This window comes from Oxyura jamaicensis, chromosome Z (assembly GCF_011077185.1).
Source record: "Oxyura jamaicensis isolate SHBP4307 breed ruddy duck chromosome Z, BPBGC_Ojam_1.0, whole genome shotgun sequence".
In the NCBI taxonomy this organism is placed as follows: domain Eukaryota; kingdom Metazoa; phylum Chordata; class Aves; order Anseriformes; family Anatidae; genus Oxyura; species Oxyura jamaicensis.
The window spans coordinates 57,683,608-57,705,299 of record NC_048926.1 but is presented as its reverse complement, the minus strand read 5'-3'; positions in this window follow the sequence as shown (position 1 = coordinate 57,705,299).

Here is a 21,692-nt window from a genome sequence, read left to right as displayed (position 1 = left end):
AGTCTGTAGCCACCCAGACGGAGTGCCCGCTCAGAAATGCGGCAGTGCAGGTCTCTGGGTGCAGGGAGTGCCAGATCCTGCTGCTGCCATCCGAGGGAGGTGGAGATACTGTGTGCGTGAGGTGCGAGCAGGTGGATGACCTGATCCGCATGGTGGCTGAGCTCAAGGAGGAGGTGGAGAGGTTGAGGGCCATCAGGGAGTGCAAGCGGGAGATAGACTGGTGGAGCAGCTCCTTGCAAGGCCTGAAGGAGAGGCACCGGGGTGAGACTCCCCTAATGGGGGTGGACCCCCTGCCCGGTCACTGTCAGGCGGAGAGACGGGACCTAGGAGTGGAGGAGGAGTGGAGACAGGTCCCTGCTCGGCGTTGCAGGAAACTCCCCCCACTGCCTGGCCCACCTTCCCAGGTGCCCTTACGCAACAGGTTTGAGGCCCTGGAGCTCGAGAGAGCGGTGGATGAGGGTGTGACAAGAAAAGTTAACCAGGAAGCCCAGGGTGAGGAAGTCTGCTCCATGCCTCAAGACTGCTCCCACCAAGAAGAAGAGAAGGGTGATCGTGGTGGGCGACTCCCTTCTCAGAGGAACGGAGGGCCCTATCTGTCGGCCTGACCCTACCCGTAGGGAAGTCTGCTGCCTCCCTGGGGCCAAACGGGAAAACGGATCCTGGCCCAGGAGCTGGCAGGGCTCATTGAGAGGGCTTTAAACTAGGTAAGAAGGGGGGCGGGGATGAAACAAAGCCTGTTGGAGGTGTGCCAGGGGGAACAGTGGCAAGGCTGGGGGAGAAGGCTAAGGCCCAGCTGAAGTGCATTTACACTAACGCACGCAGCATGGGCAACAAGCAGGAGGAGCTGGAAGCCATTGCGCAGCACGCAGGCTATGACTTGGTTGCCATCACGGAAACGTGGTGGGACCACTCTCATGGCTGGAGTGCTGCAATGTCTGGCTGTAGGCTCTTCAGAAGGGACAGGCAGCATGGAAGGGGTGGTGGAGTGGCTCTCTATATTAGAGAGTGTTTTGACGTCGTCGAACTTGAGGCTGGGAATGACAAGGTGGAGTCGCTATGGGTTAGGATCAGCGGAAAGGCCAACAAGGGAAGCATCCTGGTGGGGGTCTGTTATAGACCGCTAAACCAGGATGAGGGAACGGATGAGGAGTTCAACAGACAGCTGGCAGAAGTTGCAAAATCGTCAGCGCTTGTTCTTGTGGGGGACTTTAACTTCCCAGACATCTCCTGGAAACACAACGCAGCCCAGAGAAAGCAGACCAGGAGGTTTCTGGAGAGCGTGGAAGATAACTTCCTGACGCAGCTGGTTGGCGAGCCCACCAGGGGAGGTGCCCCACTAGACCTTCTGTTCACTAACAGAGAAGGACTGGTGGGAGACGTGCTGGTCTGGGGCTGTCTTGGGCAGAGTGACCACAAAATGGTAGAGTTCTCGATACTCGGCGAGGTCAGGAAGGGGATCAGTAAAACCGCTGTCTTGGACTTCCGGAGGGCTGACTTTGAGCTGTTCAAGACACTGGTTGGCAGAGTCCCTTGGGAGGCGGTACTGAAAGACAGAGGAGCCCAGGAGGGCTGGACGCTCTTCAAGAAAGAAATCTTAATGGCTCAGGAACGGTCTGTCCCCACGTGCCCAAAGATGAGCTGGTGTGGAAGAAGACCGGCCTGGCTGAGCAGAGAGCTGTGGCTCGAGCTTAGGAGAAAAAAGAGGGTTTATAATCTTTGGAAAAGAGGGCGGGCCACTCAGGGGGACTACAAGGATGCTGCGAGGCGGTGCAGGGACAAAATCAGAAAGGCCAAAGCTCATCTGGAGCTCAATCTGGCCACTGCTGTTAAAGACAACAAAAAATGTTTTTATAAATACATCAACACAAAAAGGAGGACTAAGGAGAATCTCCACCCTCTACTGGATGTGGGGGGAAACTTAGTATTCAGAGATGAGGAAAAAGCTGAGGTGCTTAACGCCCTCATTGCCTCAGTCTTTAACAGCAAAACCAGTTGTTCTCTGGACGCCCAGTACCCTGAGCTGGTGGAAGGGGATGGGGAGCAGAATGTGGCCCTCATAATCAGTGAGGAAATGGTTGATGCCCTGCTAGAGCATTTGGAGATACGCAAGTCGATGGGGCTGGATAGTATCCACCTGAGTGTACTGAGAGAACTGGTGACACCCCTAGCGGATGAGGGAAAGGCTGTGGACGTGGTCTACCTTGACTTCAGTAAGGCATTTGACACAGTTCCCCACAGCATTCTCCTCAGGAAACTGGCTGCTCATGGCTTGGACTGGTGTACACTTCGTTGGGTTAAGAGCTGGCTGGATGGCCGGGCCCAGAGAGTTGTGGTGAATGGAGTCAAATCCAGTTGGAGGCTGGTCACTAGTGGAGTCCCCCAGGGCTCGGTACTGGGGCCAGTCCTCTTTAACATCTTCATCGATGACCTGGATGAGGGGATCGAGTGCACCCTCAGCAAGTTTGCAGACAACACCAAGTTAGCTGCGTGTGTCGATCTGCTCGAGGGTAGGAAGGCTCTGCAGGAGGATCTGGAGAGGCTGGACCGATGGGCCGAGGCCAACTGTATGAAGTTCAACAAGGCCAAGTGCCGGGTCCTGCACCTGGGGCCCAACAACCCCAAACAGAGCTACAGGCTGGGAGATGTATGGTTGGAAAGCTGCCTGGCAGAGAAGGACCTGGGAGTATTGGTTGAATATGAGCCAGCAGTGTGCTCAGGCGGCCAAGAAGGCCAACGGCATCCTGGCTTGCATAAGAAACAGTGTGGTCAGCAGGTCCAGGGAAGTGATTGTCCCCCTGTACTCGGCTCTGGTGAGGCCGCACCTCGAGTACTGTGTTCAGTTTTGGGCCCTTCGCTACAAGAAGGACATGGAGGTGCTCGAGCGAGTCCAGAGAAGGGCAACGAAGCTGGTGAGGGGCCTGGAGAACAAGTCTTATGAGGAGCGGCTGAGGGAGCTGGGCTTGTTCAGCCTGGAGAAGAGGAGGCTCAGGGGTGACCTTATAGCACTCTACAGGTACCTGAAAGGAGGCTGTAGCGAGGTGGCGGTTGGTCTATTCTCCCACATGCCTGGTGACAGGACGAGGGGGAACGGGCTAAAGTTGCGCCGGGGAGGTTTAGGTTGGATATTAGGAAGAACTTCTTTACTGAATGGGTTGTTAGTCACTGGAATAGGCTGCCCAGGAAAGTGGTGGAGTCACCATCCCTGGAGGTCTTTAAAAGACATTTAGATGTAGAGCTTAGGGATATGGTTTACTGGAAGATTTGTTAGCGTTAGGTTAGAGGTTGGACTCGGTGATCTTGGAGGTCTCTTCCAACCTAGACTATTCTGTGATTCTGTGATTCAGCCATGATGATTACACATAGCAAGGATGCAAGGTCTGTAGTGAGGAAATTTCTTTTATTAAAACAACTGATGCAGTATCTGGAAAAAATGTTTTCAGGAACATAATGCTTCAAGTCTTTCTATTTACTCAAAAAAGTAACAGCTGAAGCATTTAAAAGGTGGCCATCTAAACAGATGTGGCCAACTTGAAATACACTGCATATTCAGAGGAAAGGAAATTCTTGTCGTAGATCCTCTAGAAAGTGAAGATACACAGGAAAAAAAAAAAAAAAAAAAAAAAAAAAAAGAGAGAATTTAGAATTAGACTTAGAATTATTAGAATTAGAAGAGCAAGAAGAAATATTACCAAAACCTAGGTCTAAGACCAGTTTTCTGAGAATGTAAAGCTATTATGTCTATGACTGTATTCATAGACATATTGTTATACAGGAACATATTGTTGTTATAGCAAGTTCAGGACTCTGCTCTCTCTCAAATGAAAAAAAGACTTGTCAAGTTACAAGTCTCATATCTGTGTAAGAAGTTACTTACCATACTCTCACTGAGAGTCAGTGTCACTTTTATTTTTACCTTCCCTAGGTATTATGGAATATACCAGACAATAATTTGTTGATCATCAGATAACAACCAACTCTAAATTTCATCAATAGTGTGAGCCCAGACCTCTACTCATTCTACTTACACTCCATTCATAGCTCACTGACATTCTTCTATTAGCTTAAGGTACTATTTACTGACTTCAAAAACAAAGCAGAGAGTCACACAGGAGAAAAACTGGGTGTCATCACAATAAACAGGAGACCAAGCAATACTACAAAATGCTTGGTGCCAGATGACACAGAACTGTCTTAATCTTAATATTATAACTTGTGACTAGATGTCACAGAGGAAAAAGTGTCCATCCTCAGTTACAGCAGATACTAACTCTGCTAAACTGCTCTTTATAATAGAGGAAAAGATCAGTGGGGTTAAAACCTCCTACTGCTTTTGGTGTCATTATGTTATATTGCACCTAAAGCAGCACCTGCAGGACTCTTAATGAAAGATGAAAGCTGAGTGGCAGCATGGCTATTAAGAAAGAAAGAAACAAGGGTAGATTCATATTATTTGCTGCTTAACAGAGTGAGGAGATGTATTTGGAGTTTTATTTTTAAACAACTTCCAGCACTTCATGCATTATTTATGCGACTCTACTATGTAACTTACACAGAGGTTATCTGTATTCATCGACAGACAATATTCACTGCTGCTCAAGAGATCATTTCCTATATCCATAGTGATACAATTCTAGTTGTGAGGTGTGCTTTTTTTGTTGTTGTTATTGACTACAGTGACATCTAATGAGTTTGGACAACATGTTGGGGCAGCATTGGGAAACTAGAACCAGCAATAACACAAATCAATGAACTTGCATTACCTTCTAAATATCATACAATATCTGATGTTATATGCCTTATCAGCTTAATACCAGCTCATTTCTGAGATTACAGATTGCTTATTCTAACCAAATAGGTGGCATTACAGCATTTTTATATCCCTCTAGTAAGCATATATTAAGATTTTTCTTTTTCGTTAGTGGAAGCCTGTTAAAAGGAAATCTTCCCTCTGGCAAATTGTATTGTGACATAATTATAGAGAGCTCAGCAGTGTAACTTTCACACAGATCAATACTTTTAGATTCCCAGCACAATTCTTTCTTTGTCTTTGCTGCTATAAATGAAGTTTTCATGTTGAATTAACTCAGCAAAGGTAGAATGCCTCATGTCAAGATTTAGACGTGTCTGAATTTATTCAGTGTCCAAAGAATGATAGAAAAAAATAAAAATAAAGTGAAGGGACAGAAGGAGAGAATCACTTAGATTATTGTGACTATACTAAAAGCAAAAAGTATTAGAGACTTCAGAAAATATTTTCAAACACCTATGAAACAGACATTTTTGTAAGCAAAAAATTTGAGGTGTATGTTAATTTTTTTTCAAAGAATGCTTCTAACAAAAGTATGCCAGAAGTCCATTCTGCTCAACAGGCCTTTCCCTTTGCTGCCACTACATCGTTCTTGCCTCCATTCCTGAAATAAAAGATAGCTTAGTAAATAACTGAATATTAAGATTTGTATGCAAAAACATTCCAGAGCAAAATGTCATTTTTGAAAATTGCACTGCAGTCTTGTTTAGTTTTATATTGTGTTCAGTCTGTGCTGTAGACCATTTTGAAGTTAAAACAACCATGTAAGAGAAAAGTCTGATCTCGAGTTGCTTGACTCCATGACCTGAAGCTTGGAGATGCCATTAAAAACTACACTTTTTACTGACTGCTATGACAAAGCTGTATCAGGGACAACTACAAGTTCTTTATGTTCCCAGATTTTTTTTGTAGTAACAGCAACCATAGGGAAAATGGGTGATAAAATTTGTCATATGTTCCTTTGTAGTGACTTCAACACCATGTGTGTGGTTAAAAAAAGCCAAATGACCCACTAAGCTTAATGCCTATCTATGGCAATAAACAAGTTACAGTTTTACATAGAATGATAGAATAATTGAATGGCTTGGGTTGGAAGGGACCACAGAGATCACCTAGTTCCAACCCCCTTGCCATAGGAAGGGATGCACGAGATCAAGTTGCTCAGGGCCTCATCTACCCTGACCTTGAACATCTACAAGGATGGGGCATCCACAACCTCTCTGGAAAACCTGTTCCAGTGCCTCACCAGCTACTGAGTGAAGAATTTCCTCCTAACCTCTAAATCTCTTCTCTTTTAGTTTAAAAAATTATTCTCTTTTAGTTTAAAACCACTTGTCCTGTCATTATTCAATTGACCAAAGAGTTTCTCCCAATCTTTTTAATAAGTCCCCTTCAAGTACTGAAAGGTCGCAATAAGGACTACCCAGAGCTTTCTCTACTGTATGCTGAAAAGCCCCAGCTGTCAGCCTTTCTTTGTAAGAGGTGTGCTCCAGACCCTTGATTATCTTTGTGGCCCTCTTCTGGACCCACTGCAAAAAGCTCCACACCCTTCATGTGCTTGGGGCTCCAGACTTGGAAACAGTACTCCAAGTGGGGCCTCACAAGGGCAGAGTAGAGTGGCACAAACACCTCCCTTGACCTGCTGGCCACGCCTCTTTTGATGCAGCCCATGACACAGTTGGTATTCTGGGCTGCAAGCACTCATGGTTCGCTCATGTCAAGCTTTTCATCCACCAGAACCCCAAATTCTTTCTCTGCAGGGCTGGTCTCAATGAGTTCTTATCCCAGTCTGTACTCACATCACGTCCCTCAAAAGTGCATCCAAGGTCGTAGAACCCAAGTCCTTGGGCACAGCACCAGGCTTACAGCCAATCATTCAATCAGCCCATTTGTCTCCTTCTTCCTGGGTCCCAGTCACCAAATGGGAGGACAGAAGAGAACACTACTTGCACTCCTGATCCTTTCAACATCTTTCCAAGGGCCATAAAATCATTTTTGATATTGCAGAGTTTCCTTGTTACAGCATCGTTTGATCCTACTTGAAAAAGTAGGAAGGGGTCTTTGGGACTCTCCAAATTTGGTAGCTTCTTCATAATATCATGAGTACAGGCCCCAGGCAGGCAGGAAACTTCTCTGGAGAGATTGCACAGATGGCAAATGGGAGCCTTGGTGCCTCTCAGAGAGGAGTCTCCAATGACTAACACCATTTGTGCCTTTGTGGCACTGGTTTTGATGCAGCTGGGAGACTGAGCCAACTTCATGTGGTCGGCCTTTCTGAGCTCCCTGTGCTTGTTCTTTCTGAAGTCTTTACTAATTCCCCCGGCGTCTCCTCTCTCCTGCCTTAGAACCTTGTATCTATTGTGCAGGGGAACTTCAGGGGTGGGGGGAGACTGCTCCTCTGTCTCCAAGCTGAGACAAGGGTCCACTCTCCCATGTCCTGCGAGTCTTTCAAATGTGCTTGTTTTGGACTGCACATTTGTTTCCTTTGCCTAGACTTAAGGCAGGGCTGTTTCTCGGTCTGTGATAGTGTATAATACCATTTGTCAATCTCTTGCTCAGATTCCTGAATGCTACACTGCCTGATGAGCTCTTCTCACAACTGAGCCACCTGTTTGAAGAGCTCATCCAGCTGGGCACACTTGCATCCATGACACTCCCCTCTGCCTTCAGGCCCCAGGGGTACTTCCAGAGACTGGAGCACCCAGAACTGAGGGTCCGGGCCACTCTTTCATTCCTTGGGAGGTCTGTTTGGGTGGAGGCATCTTCCTGCGGAGGTTGTGGCCCCTCCATCTGGGTTTTAGACGCCAAGTGGCAGGTTCAGCAGTTGGGCACCATTTCTTCAGAAGTTCCATCCCAGAACACAAATGTGACCAACTCTGTTTGCCCTGCCCACGTGCACTGCCACACAAATTGCCACGCCATGCCCTGTTTGCCTTCCCTGGTCACCATGCTCCTGGTCGCTTGCACGCCCCAGGGGCTGCCTTTGTACAGCAGAGGACACCACCCACACCTTGTTAGTACCTGCCCTCAGGGCTGCCAGTTCCAGGCTGCTCCCTTGACTGCCTTGACTGGCCTCAATGCAGGAAAAGCCCAGCCCGCCACAATCCTCCTCTCCACTGCAGAATGTGTCTACCCTGGAGCTGATCATCTCAGCAAGTCTTATGAGTTTGGGACCATTATCTTAAATAGCTATTTTAAATATATATATATATATATATATTTCTCTTCAAGTAATTTAATTTTGCCATTGGTGGTCATCCGTTAAAAATACACGTAATAATTATATGTACTATATGTTTATTAATGTACACGAAAGTTCACTCTTCTCATATGATTCTCCTTCTTCATTCATTTGAAATATTTTAGCACCTGTTTTCAACCAATTTAATCTAAGATTGCATGGCAGAGGTATACTATGATAAAACAACTCCTTCTCTTGAAAATTAACCTGAAATTACAGAGGCATGGCAAGCAACAAGGCAAATCTTAATTTGAAGCAAAAGTGAGTGTGCTGAAACAGAATAAATTAACTGTAATGTATAAGTCGTATTACAATTATTACAGTTCCTACTTTTATGTGAAATATACAGCCTTTGAATCTCAAAAGTAAAAAAGTAAAGAATGGCTATCTGCATTATATGCTCTAATGCACATTTGTAAAATGAAGAGGAATGATCAGAGAATTGATCAGCAATTATTCAGTGAAATTCTTTCTTACTCTCCCTGTTTTTTTTTCTTTTTCTTTTTTTTTCTTTTTTTTTTTTTTTTTTTTTTCCTTAATATATACATTTCCTGTTGTACAGTCAGACTGTCAAATCAATACTTTGGAATATTTTCTAAATCTGGATTTTCAACTACTTCTTATTTGTGAATAGTCAGTTGATTATCTTTCATTTCATTTAGTGTCTGTGAAAGGGCCAGACTGACAGTTCAGGAAATTGCAGTCATATGTTTACCTACCAACAGTTATGGCACAGCCATAGTATTATAAGCTGCCTTAAACCCATCTTTAGAAGTCTTGCAAAAAGGAGTAGTGCACCTTAAAAATTGAAATACTTGTGTATCATACATCAGGTTGGCTAACTCCAGTATTTGTTGCTAGTCAGGGTGAATATAGGTGATAGAATCTGGACCTAGGAAGGCAGTCTTCATTTCTAAGCCATTATTTAGTCTCTCCCAAAGATTTCTACATAGAATGAAAGTAGGACTCTAAATTCAGAATTCTGAAACAGCAGTCAATTTTACTTCGAAATATTTTAATTAAGCTGAAAACAATATTTTTTTAGAGAGTGTTCCACTAGTTAGGCTATGTCAGTGACTCATTCAGCACACAGAGCAAAATGTACTCAGGGGAACAAAATTTCATTCCAGGCTACACTACTGTAGTAGAATTGATGGCTGCTGTTGTAATAAGTCAGAACTGGATCCAAGTATGAGTCTGCAGCACTGAGACCATAAACTGTTACCACCTAGGAAAACAGCAACAACAACAAACTAAAAAAACAATAATAACAAAAATGTAATTTATTACTGTCTTTATATCCAAACATGTCATGGAGCAGCAGTCGGTAGTGGCAACGTCCCAAGACAATAAAGTTTATAGGAAGCATGTCAGTCCATGAGCAGATAAGGCATTTGAATGGAGATCTGACACTTAACATATGTTATGCTGGTAAATTTTCTGCATTCAAAATGGTAGTTTTAAAGTCTGCTCCCAGCCTACGGAGACTGCTTACATACACTGTGAAGCACTTTGAACAATGGATGTTCTATAGTTTTAGATTTGATGGCAAAATTTTTGCATTCTGATCTCATCTGGTTTTCAAGGTTGCTTAGTTTAAGAGGTAAAACTAATTCAGTATATTCCAGTTAGCGTGCAACAGCAGGTATGTTAGTCACTGATTCAGGATTAGTCTATATCTTTTCCCATAAAAAGACAGGCTCTACTCAAAAACGTGCAACCCTTGATATAGACCCATTTTAAAAATCACATGGCTTCATAACAGAGGATAACATCAATTTTTTCATTTTGGCAAACATTCAACATCTCAAAGATGAGTAGAACTAGTAAGACCTGTTCTAAAAAAAAAATTAATAATAATAAAAAAAAAAAAGATGGAAAAGTTCCACTGTTTGAGCATAGCTAATGGAATTGATGGTGCAGGATAGTGCCCCTCCATCATTTCTCAGTTTCTCATCACAAAGTGTACATACACATAACCAGATATCATCTATATTGGAGTGAAAACTAGCCTTCTTCAAAGAAGGAATAGTAATACACACCCCATGAGAGGATATAACTCTTAAAACAGAACAAAATAAAACAACATAACAGCAACAGCAAGAACAACAACAAACAGCACTCACAAACCACTATTAACTGTATTAACTGTCATACCTTAACATTTTATGTAATTAATAACGGGTTTAACAGACCGTGACTTCTGTCTATCCACTAGAGAACTGTGCTACAAAAGAAATGAGTAAACATCATCTTGTGAGTCTGCAATCCAAGAACAAGCTAAAAATTAGCAACAGAGAACTGTAATAGCAATGGGGCTTTCTTCTTCCATTAGCCTTGGATGCATTTATCTCAAAATCTTGCATGTTCTGCACATCCCATGATCATTGAATTACATACAGTGGTGTGGGTTTAATATATCCAAATAGCTCTGAAGATTTTTCCTGCTTCCTCTGTGTTTGGAGTTCCATCAGTCCAGGGGAAATGTGGAATTCCACCCCAAAGTCAACATCTCTGCCACTGTATTTAAATGTAGCTGCGGAGGATCCCCACAGCTTGTCCACAAGCTACCCAGAGAAGGCCTCTGGCCTACACCTACCTGGACTCCTTTTCCTGGGAATAAATGACATGATGTCTACATCAGGTGGAAATCTAGGATTGTCTATGTTAATATTTTAGTTTGGGTCAGGATTATGCTTTTGCAGACAGTATCCCATATACTGCACTTTGGTTCACATCACAGTGAAGTCTCATAGCATATGAGTTGGATTGTATTTGGATGAAACTTACTAGAATCTAGTAAGCACCCCTTCAAACTCTAGCCTCAAATAAGCATTCAGACCATTGAGCCAACTTAAACCTACAATTAAGTAAGACACAAAGTATGTACAGTGTGGATGTCAATTCCTCAGTAACTGTTTTATCTCCAGAGATGAAATCCCTATAGTTGGCACTGTTCCCTGACATAGAAATAGTGTTCAAGCTATTGGCTTCAGTCTTTATGCAGTTGTACACAGGCAGGGAAAAAAGCAAAGCAAGGACATAGTCTCTCCCTTATCCATTTTATAATATATCCATTTTTGTGGTGGTTTTACCGTGCTAGGCAGTTGAACACCACAACTCTCTCTCACTCCCCCTCCAGTACAATTTTATAATATATCCATTTTATATTTTATTTATCCAAATTATTAGGGTTTGACAGAAGAGATGAAAATTTTACTGGTACTTCACCAAGAGCAAATCAGGAGTAAACCGATGAGGTCAGCTGAATGAAAATTATATAAATTGATAAGAGTGGCATGAAGATTAATAGCAATCCCTCTTCTCAGGATAAGGTGGAGGTATCTACTTGGTAGCATATCCAGGAATGCAAAAATATTTATTATTTCTGCATAAGGAAAGCTAGTAAAATATCTGACATAAATCCAGAATCCCGTATTATGTAATCTGTTGATTATACAGGGTCTTGCCATTGTCAGTTATGGTTCCACAGTTTAACTATAATGGGGGACTGTAGTTCATGGGTCTGTTCCCAGCTTTGATCAATTTTTCCTGCAAGAATTAGTGTGAAGTTACAGCTGATCAGACACAAGAGCCCAGCATGGAGTACATTCTTTGATTCACCTATTTTTTTTTTTTTTTTCTAATTTCAGATTATTTTGGACATAATAGAATCCCTATATTGTGCATCTCCCACAGGCAAAGTGCTGAAATCCTTTCTAGGTCAAAAAGTGTTGAGGAGAACAGTATAATATCAATACTTTCACTTAAGATTGAGCAAATGATGGGGTTTGGCTAGCTTAGAGAAAGGATAATATTGGACAGTGTTTGATATTTTACCTTTAATTATTCATACTTACCTAGTGATGAGTTTGGCACATTAGTATTAATTGCCTTGCAGCATGCTCAAAGGGTAAGACTATCATTGCCTCAATATAATAAAATCGGTCAGAGAAAGACTGAAATACATAAGAAGAGTAATTGTTCTGCAGAAAAAAAAATTGTTCATAGGATTTGGAATTCATAACTTAGAGATAATCTATTTTAATGAATAATGTGGTAGATGTGGTATTCTAGCAGGCATTTTGCCATTCATTCACACTACATCAACTAGGCTAGTTTAAGGACAGATTCTGAGAGTTCCCAATTATCAATCCTCAATGTCAGTTTCAAATACTGGGCAAATTTCTAGGACATGCCCCATGATTAATAAGCAGATCAGGAAAAAAAAAAAAAAAAGGATATTGTAACATATGCAACACATTTATACTTACTACATGACTAAATTATACTAAGTCAAATCTGAATATGGACATTCTCAACCACACCTTAGGAACATTGAATTTCATTCCTAGTACTTTCCACTGTTTTATTTTGAGTACTAGATTTCATGTACTAGATTTGACTGCAGTGCTTTTAGCAGTTACAGTGAAACACCTTAATTTAGGAAAGATTAAACTGTAGAGACATTTGTTTTACAACTGTCAAATACTTCATATACATATCCAACAATGACTGAAACAAACAAACAAACAAACAACAACAACAAAAAAAACAGTTCCTGATCTTTTGAAAAGCCCTGGTGTTCTTCCACGTTTTCATGTTTCTTCAGATCTACATCCTTATAAGTAGCCAAAAAAAAAAAAAAAAAAACTATTGCTTTTCACCATTTATATTGCACCAGATAACACATAATCACAATTTTCAAACCTAGATGTATTGTTTAGAGTTGCTTCTTGATGTGTCTTCTAAGTTTTGCTGGGTGGTACTTGCAGAAAAGCAGATAATCAGCAGATGCAGAGCTGGAGTAACTGGGCATCAGGGAGCAAAACAGAGCAAATCATTAGAGAACTTCAGAGGTGCTGAGACAAATTTATCCATGTGAAGAATTTGAGCAGTAGCATTTCCTAATACTTAAAGCCCATGAAAGGCACATTCTCAGTGTCTTACAAAGGTAAAATTGCACTAGAGTAGATAGAACCAGAAAGATATATAGGGCAACTTGACTAGACAGCCATCCAGTCAAACCACTTAATTCTTTAAGAATAAGAGCAGGAAAGAGAGAGATTTGGCTATGAATGCTGTCAGAAGCAATATATGTCATGACAATTTACTGTAGCTGCTTTTTGCAGAGACAGAGCACACAGCTTTTTGCTGCCCCTTCAGCTGACTTTGTTTTGCCTGGCATATGAGTCCTGATGTCTGTGCTGTGGTGCTAATGAGTACTACATCTTTCTTGATTTTTTAGTGAATTTTTTATGGCAGAGCCTAAAATGCTATTTCAGCAGCCTGCAAAGGACTTGTGTCACCGACTGAAATTGCTGCTCTTCCCAAACTGCCACCTCCCAAATGGAATCAATGGGCTGTCCCTTCTAGTGATGGGATTCAGTGAATCAGCTAATTTGTGGGTTTTAAATACTCCAGTGGTAACACTACACCACACATATAGAGAATTGTTAAGTGTTGTCTGGCCAACATGAGCATTATTCACTGGTTGGTCTCTATCACTGTTCACATAGCAGTGTGCTGCTGATAGTTGAAAGCCATTAGAGTTCAATCAATTTCCTGTAAGCCTGTTTCTATTGCATTCAATGTTCATGTGCTTAAATATATTTGTACATCATGGTGCTGCCCTGTTGAATACAGACTATGTGTCACAGTTTCATAACTAATACCTTTGTCAGTGGTGACCTAAACATTTCACTCCTAATTCTCTGGGAATAGATTCTTTCTCCAAAACAAAATGATTATATCTGGTGCTAACCCATTTCTCCTGTTTGATAAGAACAGTATCACAAAGACTGTTCATTCTATATGGATTTCCCCTCAGACCCTACTCTATCTCTCTCCTCTAGCCTTTCATTGACAAGTCCATCCATTCTACATTTTGTTATTAATCAATATTCTGACTTAAGGCATCTGTCACTGAGAATGATGCTACACAGTGGCACCATATGGGATTTCTAACTACTTGCTTTATTACTTGCTTACTTTAAACTACTTGCTTGCATATACTTGCACTTTGGTTTTGTATTAATTGCTTATTCTATAGCAATCATAGCTCTCTCATTAAGCCTGTTCATCTGGCATATGCAAACTGAATGGAGAATGGAAAAATCACTTAACTCTTGTGGCACACATAAGGCCTGAAATATTGAGCTGTCAATCAGAGCCACAATATGCAATTTCTTGCACTCCTTCATGCATCTAAATCTCTTATCAAAGAACTAGTAACACCTAGAACTAATAACTAGTAACAAACACTGACTTCTGAAGTGCAGTATTATGTACGAACATGTGAGTTAAATTCTTGCCCTCTTGCGTTCTTTACAGCCATTTCTCATGCTTTGAGTATCTTTCAGACCAAGCCAGACTAATCTATTGTCAGTCTTCTCACAACTTGGTTGACATCTTTCACACAGGACCTTCACATGGGCCACTGACATCCTCTGTAAAAAATCTCACCATTAGAAATTTGCTTCAAATTCACTGTCATAGTATTCATAACAGTAAGATGCACTAGAATCATGGAATGATTCTATTTATTGCTATTATAAACAGCAATACATTTATTTACTGAAGAGCAATTTTACTGATAATAATAAATGCCATTTAGTAACAGCATACAGGATGCCCGCTGCATCTTTATATATTAAGTAATATATCTTTTTCTATTAAGTAATTTCAGAAATTTTACCCCTGCATGTTCTATCCATAACAGGATAGAACATCTAACCCCTGATACTCAGTCAAAAATCTCAATTACATCCCTAACTTGGATGTACCCTATCTCTGGAAGTGCTTCTGCAAATATACCTGTGGATTGTCAGCTAGAGAGGCTAAAGGACCAGTGCTTGTTTAGTTGGTATTTTCTGTTTGACTGGTTGGCTGGTTGATTGATTTGTTTTGTCTGCTTTGTTGTTTTATTTTGTTTTGTTTTTCATTGTCCAAAACATAAAATGTTTTTTTTCATAGTAAAGATTTGGTGTTGCTCTGATTTTGGTAAAGGTCTTACCTACCATTTCAAAGATAATATGGTAGTGACAGCAGGAATACTCATTTGATCCATTAGATGTTGCTAAGCACCCACACTTATTGTGCTGATAAACAATCTGCCTACAAGAAAATTACTGAAATAAGGATAACTGGTGAAATAAATGTACCTTGTAATGATCTACATAGGAAGCAAAAGTAACCCGCAACACTGACCGCTTCAAAGCAAAACAAGGCCAGTGAATTACTACAGAAATTATAAATCAGACATACTGGATTTTTAGCATTGATAGGCCTATATAATAAGCCTTTATAATACTGCTTGTTCTTTCACCAAGACTAGTTTTTGTGGCCGTAATAAATGGTGGCTAGACACTAGACAGTTTCTTCTGCTGCTGCTAAATACTTTTTTTTTTTTTTTTTTTTTAAACTGGAATCCTGTTTTTATTTTTGAACACTTAAAAATATATATATATAACAGTGCTTTTTGAAAGGTGGTATTCTAGGCCCATCTACTGAAATAGTTCATGCTATGTATGCATCAGAAGCAAAATCCAGACAGCTGAACTATTATTTTTATACAGGGGTCATAAGGTAGATGAAAAGGTTAAAGTTACTTCCCTGCAGAGATTATGTAGGGATGGAGCTAGTGTACAAGGCAGATGCTGGCATAACAGAACAGAAATAAATTAGCAAGAAAAGAAAGAAGGAAAGAAGTGTGGGAAAGTGTGAGTCAGAATGTTGCATTTGCATTCTTACTTACCTGCTGCTTGAAAAAGACTCTGTATGTGCATGTTTTTCTGGTTAGGCAGGCAGAATGGGTTTGCACAGACGGAAAGGAGTAGAGCAAATTATAGTCAGCATATGGATTTTCTATACTAGACTTCACTGAAAACTGGCTATTTCCCTATACATTTTCTTTGAGATCAATAGAGCAGAGATCTCTCCAGATTACTGTTAAGATTCAGGCTTAAGTAAACACATCAGAAAATGACATGCTGCTTGAACTCTTGCATTTCATGTCTTCTGAACACTATACAAAACTTTGATTTCTATATTTTTACCTGGTATGATAGTATGAACTATCCCAAGTAGCTATAACTACTGTCTTTCCATTAGCTAGGTGAAGATAAGAAGCTATTTCAGTATGGAAAGATCAAATTTAAGTCAATAATGAAACTTAAATATGCATATATATATATATATATATATTTGCAAATTATAACTAGATTAATAGTACAGAGTTCCACAGACATTTTAATCTGGTGAAATTAGATTTTATAAGTGATTTAAATTTGTTATGTCTAGACTAAATGTAAACTTTTTTTTTTGTTAGTAAAAAAAAAAAAAAAGACAAGCATTCAATCAAAGCAAAATGATAGTTTTCACTTTTCTTCAACTCCCTAGCAGGAGAGCCTGGAAAAGAATTATGTTCCTCTAATATCTATCTAGAGTAGATTTACAGATTAGTGAGCATCAGACAGGCACAGGATGAAGCAGAAATACATCTCTTTGATTAAATTACATCAAAACACCATGAAACAGCCTCAGAAATTCTCCTTTCAACTGGAGCCATGATTATATATTCAACCATTGCCCTACGTTCAGATACCGCATTGGTTTCAATGGAACAATTGTGGTGAGAGAACAGGAAAGAAATTTGGTGTTGTAAAAATATAATGTCAAGTGCACTAAAATAAATGATGACTGAATATTATTGTTCCATTCTTTATGTGGCAAAAATGTAACGTTGGTTGGATGTGTACTCTCAAATAGCTACTCCTCAAAGGGCATCTTGGAGAAGGATGCAAACCTTGTTGTATGGGTAAGATACATTTTCACAGGAAGGAGTGACTGGAGCAATTACTGCAAGGTTAATTACAAAATAACAAAATACAATTTACCTAACTGATAAATTTCATGTAGTATTTTTTTCTGGTGCTATACAACAACATTAACATATACGTAGAACTTTCTTCTATTGAACATTACCAAAAGGCAAATTCTACAGTGGTTTAAGGTCATGGTTTTCCAACTCCTGTCTGAAAAACACAAATGCAGGTAGAGCCAATTTTGGTCCATACCTTCAACTGCCAGCATAGCTGTAGTTAGTATTGGCAATGTGTATATAGGTGGCTGAGGGAGGACGTATATTTATGGAGAATCACCTAAGATTTCTGTATGCAAGAAAGTTTAATAAATTAATAATTAACAAAACAAAACAAAACAAACAACACCAACAAAAAAAAAAAAACACTAGGGAAGACAAAAGAAGAAAAATTGCCTCTTAAATTCCCTGAAACATGAAAAAATATTCAGAAACCTGAAATTTGGAAATCAAAGTAATCTAGTTTGATGCTTAAATAGGCAGTTTAGAGTCAACGTTAGCTCCCAGTATCTCACAACCTTAGTCTTAGTCTCCAATTGCCTTTTAATATTTACGTGAAGAGCTGATATATAGCTTTCTTCTTTTCTTTCTTTTGAGGAATATGTGAATGCCATATGGACAGGCACTTATATACATTGTGTCTTCTTCTCACCTCATAATGCTTTGTGTATTTAACACTTATACCATGTACAAATATTATACCCCTTAATATTTAACACTTTAAATATTATTTGGAAAAAATTATGTCATCTTTACCCTAAAATCAGGAAATAAGACCAAGAATAAATAAATAAATGTAGACTTAGCAGTGTTTAGTACCAAAGCACTATGGCATTACTGGCATTATTCTGCCATCAAGTACGCAGTCCTGCATTATGCATATAAATTCTCCACCTGGATCTGCATGCATTAGGGTCAAAATAATGTGATTTACCACTGTCAGAAAGCTTACACTGCTGCCTCAGTAAGGCATTAGGATACTCTATGTTCCTCTAACATCATAGATTCTTCCTATGAAAACCCTTCATCCAGCATATCTCAGTATGGAATTTAGAGCCTAAACATTATCAGTCCTGTTTTTACTGGATCGCTGCACATAATAATTAAAGATCAGGAGGTCCAAAGAGCCATCAAGCCCACCTTTCCTACCCTCATTGATAAACTACCTGGGATGTGTTCCTGTAAAAGCAGAGAAAACAAGTCTAGAACTTCCTAATACTCTTTCATCTGTATTTTAGAATAATGAATAATATTTTGCAGATCCTTGGTCTTTTTGTGACATCCAGCTGGCATAGATTGATGGCAGCCAAGATGAGGCTTGCTGCTCTTTATTAGCACTGTCTGGAACACATATTCTTCTCTATCAAGTTACAAGGCAGGAGGAATGAATAAATTCAATGTTAGAAAGTACCACCACCCCAAAAATGTAATGGATTTACTAGCTGATTCTGAAATATGTGCTTTACATGCCAATATTGACCATCTGCCTTTACTGGATCAGGCTGGGATGGTATTAACATTCTTCACAGCAGCCTGTGTATATGCTTTGCAGTTGTGGCTAGATCAGTGCTGGTAACACACCAGTGTTTTGGTTATTGCTGACCAGTGCTTCCGTGCTTCCACAGCATTAAGGCTATCTCTCCAATGCTGTACCACTGACAAAGGCCAGCAGGCTGTGGGTGAACAAGAGATTAGGAGGGGACACAGCCAGGACAGCAGTCTCAATACAATATTCCGTACTGTATGATGTCATGCTCAGCAGTAAAAACTAAGAGAAAAAAGACTCATGAGTTGAGATAAGGATGACTTAATTAATGGGAAAAGAAAAAGGGAAAAAATAAGTAAAGGCCACATGGAAGCACAGAGAAAGGGGAAAAAAATACCTCTACTTCCCATCAAAGAGCAATGTTCAGTCACATCCCAGGAAGTACGGCCTCAATACAAGTAGTGGTTGTTCAGGAGAAGAGGCATCTTCATAACTAGAGCCCTTTCTCTCCTTCCACTTTCCCACCTTTTATTGATGAGTGTGACACCACATGACACCACATGATATGGAATATCCTTTTGGTCAGTTTAGGTCAGCTGCTCTGGAAACGTCCCCTCCCCACATCTTGCCCACTCCCAGCCTGCTGGGAGTTGGGGGGGGGGGGGGGGGGGGGGGGGGGGCAGGAGTGGATTGGAGGGAGTACCAGCACTGCTCAGCAGTAGATACAACACTGGTGTGATATTAATGCTGTCCTAACTACAAGTGCAACACACAGCATTATATGGGCTATTGCAGGGAAAGGTAACTCCATCCCAGACAGAGCCAGTGCAACCTCATACTCACGAATGACAAAGTGCTTCCTGGAAACATGAAGGTCAAAGGCAGCCTTGGCTGCAGTGACCATGAGGTGGTGGAGTTCAGGATCCTTTGGGCAGTGAGGAAGGTGAAAAGCAAGCTGACAACCCTAGACTTCAGCAGAATAGACTTTGGCCATTTAAATTTCTGCTTGAAAAAGTCTGATGTAACAAGGACCTAGAGGGAAGAGGGGTCTGAAAAGCTGGTTAATATTCAAGGATCACCTCCTCCAGGCTCAAGGGAAGTCAATCCCAACAAATAGGAAGTCAGACAAAAAATGTTAGGAGACCTGCATGGATGAACAAGGAATTCCTGGCCAAACTTAGAAAATAAACATATGATACAAACACAAAAAAGAAGCATGCCGAGGGTGGAGGCAAGCATGGATAACTTAGGAGGAATACAGACACTGTTGTCCAAGCATCTGGGCATAAAATTATGGAAGTTAAAGCCCAGATGGAATTGAATCTGGCCAGATTTGTCAAGGACAAGAAGGGCTTCTATATCAATGATAAAAGGAAGACTAGGGAAAATGTGGGCCCACTGCTGAACATTATGGGGGACTTGGATACACAGGACAGTGTAAAGGCCCAGATACTGAATGCCTTCTGTGTCTCAGTCTTTGCTAGCAAGACTGTCCTTCAGGAATCTCAGGTCCCAGAGACAGGGAAAGACTGCAGCAAGGAAGCTGTACCTTTGGTGGAAGAGGATCAGGTCAGGGAATGCTTAAGGAAGCTGAACATACTTAAGTCCGTGGGCCCTGAATGGATACACCCATGACTGCTGAGGGAGCTGACAGATGTCATTGTGAGCCCACTCTCTGTAATCTATAAACTTGAGAAATGTCTGACAGAAAACTTGTGAAATTCAACAAGGAGAAGTCCAGAGTCCTGCATTTGCATAATAACCATCCCAGTCACCAGCACATGCTGAGGATCACCCAGCTGGAAGGCAGCTCTGGTTTCCTGGTAGAAAAAAACTTGGACATAAGCCAGCAACATGTCCTTGTGGCAAAAAAAAAAAATAAAAAAAAAATGGTATCCTCATCTGCCAGAGGTAAAGTACTGTCAGCACATGAAGGGAGGTGATCTGTTCCCTTGGACGCCTCACGTGGAGTACTGGGTCCAGTTCTGGGCTCCCCAGCAAAAGAGACATGGAGCTACCAGAAAGAGTCCAATGAAGGGCAATTAAAGTGATCAGTGGAGTGGAGCATATCCCATATGAGGAAAGGCTGGAAGATCTGGGAGTCTTCAGCCTAGAGAAGAGCAGGCTGGGGGGTGGGGGGGAGATCTGATCAGTGTTGATAAATACCTAAAGGGAAGGTGCAAGCAGGGCGGAGCAAGGCATCTTTCAGTGGTGCCCACTTTCAGGACAAGAGGCAGTGGACACAAATAGAAGCACGAGAGGCTCTGTCTGAACATCAGGAAACACTTTTCCACTCTGGGGTGAGTGAGCACTGGCACAGGTTGCCCAGAGAGGTTGTGGAGTCTCCTCCCTTGCAGACAGGCAAAAGACATCTGGACATCTAGACATGGACCTGGCCATCTGGCTTGTGCTTGAGCAGGGGATTTGGACCAGAAGCCGTTTCCAATCTCACCCAATCTGTGATTCTGTGAAATTACTACAGTGACTAGTTAGATTTTATTCAAAGAGTTCAGATGTTTGTAGCTCAAAATAAAGATTCAGGTGAATTGTGTAAGAGGATTAAAACAAACCCACTCCTCTGGAACTGAACCCTTTGATTTCTCCTATCTTTTAACCTTTGACAACAATTCATATGTTGATCAAGTGTTAAGTTGATGATCAGATTTTTTTTTTATTATTTTTTTTTTTTGGGGGGGTGGGGTTCAGGGGGTGGTCCAACACAGGAGTTGGACTTGTTCATCTTTGTGGGTCCATTCCAATCCTTCCAACTTGGATATTCTATGATTCTATGTAATGGCTGGGGGTAGTTGGGGGAGGGGGAGTATGCTGATGCTTCTCAGGAAGTGGCTGAATACTGCCACTTTTTTTTTTCTTTCTTTTTTTTTTTTTTTTTTTTTCTTTGCTTCTGTGTGTGTCCTTTGCTGTTATTTCATTTAACTGCTGTTATCTCTACCCATGAGGGTTTTACATTTCATATTCTCCCTCTTTTGAGCTGAGGATGGAGAGTGACATAGTGGCTTGGTGGACAACACACTTCCATTCCACTGTATATGATTAAATCCAAGTAGCAATGTGTTTTTGTGGTTTAGTCTTGCTGACTATAACACAGACTTCCTAAGGTGGGTTAATATCAACACAAATACTGTTAAAACTTGCAGCTAACATATCAAAATGTATTTTGGTACTCTTTCTTAGAGAATGAACACATGAGCCTGGACACACCAGCTATAAAACCTGGTGACGGCTCCTTTTGAAGATGCAAATTTACTTTTGAAGA